At 32.3% G+C, this 5,727-nt stretch overlaps 1 pseudogene; it reads right to left on the bottom strand.

The window, feature by feature from the left end:
- On the bottom strand, nucleotides 2,260–5,372 carry LOC109824454 (annotated as a pseudogene).

The following is a 5,727-nucleotide window of genomic DNA, read 5'->3' as shown; positions in this document are numbered from 1 at the left end:
TCGTCATCTCCTCTGGATACTGGACCGGAGGTTTTCGCGTTTAATTTTGTACTGGCTGGTTATATGATGCTACTTATATTCGGTGATCTTAAAGATCGAGGAGAACCCTATAATTATTAGCTGGTTGATAATAAACAGTTCCACTAAAGATATTTAGCTGAATTTATTATTGTTGTTCTGTGTTATCATGTGGTACATACCTAGGGGGATATAAGAGAGGAAAAACAGTAAAAGTTGAGTGTTATCAATATTATATTCTAACAATGCTCTAGCCTGCAGGTCGAGATCCTTTATTTAATTATTATTAGTGAAACATGTACTCTCCCAGCAGCGGTGATTTTCAGAGTGTGTGTTGTAACCTTTTGGAATAATATGTGTTTGTTTCACTTTTTTATTTTTTGATGGGATAATGGTGGATTTTTAAGTTTGGATGTAAATAGATTTTTAAGTTTGGCTTTCCAAAACTTTGTTTGTTTCAAGATTAATTGTTGAATATTTGAAATCCCTAAAGTATAAAAAAATATATATTTTAGGATTGTAAATCACTCTTTTGTTTAACTTTTTTTTGGGAGATAAGGTGGATTATAAGGTGTTTTGCCTTTATAATTCATAAAACCATGTTTAGTTTCAAAACCAATTTTGGATATTGAATCAAACCCCAAAATTATAAAAAACTATATAGTTTAGAATTTGTGAAATCCTATCTTGAAGAGAGGATTTAGGTTGGTATTCAACACCCAAAATTATAAAAAAAACTATTATATTATATTATATTAGATGCTATACGATACAATAATAATATTAATATAAGTAAATCATTATATATAATATATAATAATATAAATTTAATAGAATTCATCTATTCCTCTAGTAATATAGGGAGGACCTAAATATTGATAAATATTTTAATAAAATATATTATTATTTAATATATAATAATTATTTATAATAGATATTTTATTCATTATATTATATTGTATTATATTCAACCAATATAATAATATTAAACTACTATAACAATATTATATATATTATGATATAATATAATATAATACTATAGTTTGAAATAATATAATATATATACTATAAAATGATATATATATAATATTATATATATATATATATATAATATAATATATAATATATATTATATATAATATATATTATATATATTATAATTATATATATTATATATAATATATATAATACATATAATATATAATATATATATATATATATTATAAATATATTTAATATATATATTATATATTATATATATATAATTTATTATATAATATATATATATATGCCAATCTGTATAAGACCTATATGCAAAATATTTGTATTTATCCATATAAGGATTTACATCTGCAAGCTCCTAAGAGTTGTATTGTTTGATCTTCTCATTAACAGATCCAAATATTTTAGAGGCTATTTAGTCTTAATATAAAGACACACGGATACAATTATATTCCTGGATCCGAAACAATTTGATCTTCTCTCTTATTATAGAGGAATAGATGTATTATATTAAATATTATATTATTATAATATTATATATAATATATTAACCTTATATTATATTAATTATTGTATAGTATAGCATGCTAATATAATATAATATAATAGTTTTTTTTATAATTTGGGTGTTCAATATCCAACCTAAATCCTCTCTCAATGATAGGATTTCACAAATTCTAAAATATAATAGTTTTTTATAATTTGGGGATTCAATATCCCAAAATTGGTTCTAAAATATAATAGTTTTTTATAATTTGGGGATTCAATATCCCAAAATTGGTTTTGAAACAAACATGGTTTATGGAATTCTAAAACCCAAAAAACTTATAATCCACCTTATATCCCAAAAAAAAAAGTTAAAACAAAAGAGATGATTTCACAAATCCTAAAAATATATTATTTTTTTATAATTTAGGGATTCAATATCTCAAAATTAATCTTGAAACAAACAAAGTTTATGGAATACCAAAACTTAAAAAAAATACTATTTACATCCCAAAACTTAAAATCCACCCCATTATCCCAAAAAAATAAAAGTGAAACAAACACCCTATATCCCAAAAGGTTACAAAACACACTCTGAAAATCCACCGCTCTGAGAGTACATGTTTCCACTAATAATTAAATAAAGGATCCTCGACCTGCAGGCTAGAGCATTGTTAGAATATAATATTGTAACACTCAACTTTTACTGTTTTCCTCTTCTTTATATTCCCACTAGGTATGTACACAAATTGATAACAACAAGAACAACAATAATAAGTCAAGCTAAATATCTTAGTGAACTGTTTCATTATCAACCCAGCTAATAATTATAGGGTTCTCCTCGATCTTTAAGGATCACCGAATATAATGTACATCATCATAACCAGCCAGTACAAAATTAAACAGAAAAACCTCACGGTCCAGTATCCAGAGGAGATGGAACAGATTCCTTTTACTTGTATAAAGAAAGGAAAAGAGCTTCGTATTAACACTGCACCTGAATTGTATAGGTGCGTTTAAGTGATACGATCACAGGTTACTGCATGGAAATGAGGGGAGAAACTGAGACCAAAATCAGCTGATTTTGAATGAAAATGATCCTTAACTGCGACTTCTATTGTTGAGCCATAAGAAGTGCATCGATATTGCGCTTGCCTTCAGGGCCTTGTCTGTACCATGAAGAGACATAATCACCGTACAGGACCTCCCTGTACTTCCGTGGGGTGTTCTCTGCGATAAGCTGTGGAGCTGGAGATATTTTCCTTGTCTTTGATGGGTCATAAAATGTTGCTACAGAGAGACGAGCTCGGTGAGCATTCACGAGAGCACGATGCACTGAACTCTTGTATTCACCATTGGTTATAACCTACGCAGCATCCAGAAAACGAAACTTTATGGGTGATATAGTGCAATATATAGAGAGGAATATCTACTAACTGCAGATATGATCGAAAGGATTAAGAACACTAAAAGTAAGCAACATTAGTATAGATTTCATGATCAACATATCAAATTATGAAACCTTCGTATAAAAGAAAAGACAAAAAAGAGGAACAGTGCAAAAGGGACTAAAAGAAGCAAAGACAATAACCAAATGACTTCCAAACGGATGACTGGCCTTACAATAGAATAAATCACTACACATTGAAACTTTTTTCTTTACGCGGTAAACTTTTGAAGCTTCTTGTTACTTGGAGTAAGAGGAACAATCTATTTTAGGAGTCATACTTTGATGAATTAGCTAACTCGATCTCTTGGCCGGTTCCTTTTCTTTTTCACAGTACATAGGTTTGAAACGGAAAAAGAAATGTAAATTTTATTTCTTTGAGAAGCCATGTCAGGAATACTCTCAAACTTTATCACATTTGTTATCATGTCACTCAAACCTATTAATACAAAGGAAATTTATAGCAAGTTTCATTAGTACAAACAAAATGTTGCTTCCAGATATTAAAATACAATTGAAAAAGAAGCTTACCTCAGTTTGGTCAGCCAAAATAACAATAATGGCATCAGATATGGGCTGTGCAATAACCCATTTTCCATCTTTCAATACTTCAAGACCTCCGACATCATCTTGAATTAAAAGAGTAATCGCACCCATATCAGAATGGGCTTGCAAACCAAGAGCAAGATCTGGCTGGGGGCAAGGCGGATAGTAGCTGATAGTTATGTTCTGATAGACTTCACCAATGGCGTTTTCAATATAACTTGGTGGTAGATTAAGGCTTTCAGATACCATAACTAGCAACCTTTGAGCAAGAATTTTCATTTGGTTGCTATACTCCACCACAGTGCTCCTGAGCGTACAACATTGACTCATTGATCATTCAACTACACATTTAACACTAATTATAGTAAAGGAAATATGTGCCTTGTTGTCAGATTACAACCGAAGGTGAGAGGGAGGCAAAATCATATTCTAAAATGAAGGATGTCAAGGACCATATAAAGGTAATGAATTATGATTCTAATGGCAAAAGGAGTTTCCCTTTAATACGTGTTGAAAAATATCAAAAGATCTTTAAAAAGAATTAAATGCCAAGTACAATTTAATAGAGAAATGTAATAAAGTCGCATAGATACAAAATAAGTTATCTTAGCAGCAATTTATACTAGGAAGTTCTTAAGTTGATGAGTCTTCAGATTGTCAGAATGTGTTGGTTCCAGAAAGGAGGCTCACCAATTGAAAATCAAAATAAAATGTCCGAGTCATCATGAGAAAAAAAAGGAAAGTACGACATCAGATGAACAGGGGGAAAAAGTGCAAGCAAATACGAAAAAATATGATACTTAGCTTCTACTAGCTAGAAGCATAAATGAGTTAAAAGGAGAAAATGAAATAGTGTTTAATAGCATGGTGAATTGGTGATGGCTTGATGAGCATCAAACTTCCAAACTAGCCATTTATTTGATAACATGTATGGTTAGTGATATCTTGTGTATCGTTAGATGCTCCCAAACATGTAACCACTTGTATATTTCACATAATAAATGTGTTGCATGTATATAAAAAGCACTGGGCATGCACATATAAGTTAGGCTATTGGTGATCTAGATTATCAGGTCTTTGGATGAGTTCGATGTTGGTTTCAATTCCATTAGCAGCTATGGGTTCAGGTTGGTTTCTAAAGAAAATCAACCTTCACGGTCTCAGAACAGTAACACGCATAATCTCGGGGGATGGGTTCATCTGGTTACAGGTCCCAACCAGAGACAGCAAAATTCCGTAATGCTAGTTACTACTCTCGCTTTATGAGCATGGATGATCCTACCGAATACGACGTTGGCCGAAACGCTGAGCAAATGTGAAGTTTATGTGGGCAACATGACAACATAAAGTTTTCCTAGTTCCTTCCAAAATAAAAGAGCCATCACTTTCCATAGCCCAGTAACCTGTAATTCGCCGGGACCTCAGGCCACCGGCTAGGGTTCCTTCTCGACTCCGGAAGAGTGTGATGATCGAAATAATCCCTCCAATCGAGAACCCCGTCCTCCTTCGCCAGCATCCTGCTCCCGTACCCCTCCGACGCCGGAGCTTTCGGGTCGCAGGCGTACCGGACCTTCTCCTCCGTCGAACCCTCGAAGAATCTCAACCCTGCTGATCTCATCCCCTCCAGCAATTCCTTTGGAACGCCGTGGTTTATTATTTGGAATGCGCCCCATTCTCTGCAGAGGCCGCGGATGGCGGCGGATGAGGGCGTGGCGAGGTCGAGGACGGGGATGCATCGCCGGCGGCCGCGGGGGGATTGGGGCGGTGTTGAGGGGGCTGGATGTATTGGGAGGGGATTCGGGCGACGCCGGATTGGACTAGGGTTTGTACTCTTTGGGCCATTTTTCGGTCGAGGAGCAGGGGCAGAATTGGATATGAATATGCTTAATAAATATTTATATCCACTAAGATATGGTTAACTATCCTCTATATATCGTGAGAAATTAATTATTTTCGTGAGAGAGGCAGATCTATCTAATCTAAATGTATAAAACAATAACACTTATCAAATGTTATTTTAATATTAAAATAGAATTTTTACTTTATAAATATTTTCTATCCATAATTAGAATCATCATTAAATTAAATCAATTTAAATTTAGAAAATTTTAATTTCAATCAAATATATAATAATCTTAATCCGATCATAATTATCAACGAACCTTAAAAAATCGAATAATCATATTTTTAATTCCCTTCAATTATCCACAATAAAAAAATCTGATAAT

The sequence above is a fragment of the Asparagus officinalis genome, chromosome 1, assembly GCF_001876935.1.
Source record: "Asparagus officinalis chromosome 1, Aspof.V1, whole genome shotgun sequence".
Taxonomy (NCBI): domain Eukaryota; kingdom Viridiplantae; phylum Streptophyta; class Magnoliopsida; order Asparagales; family Asparagaceae; genus Asparagus; species Asparagus officinalis.
The sequence above is the reverse complement of the archived record's forward strand: the minus strand, read 5'-3'. Positions and strand labels throughout refer to the sequence as shown.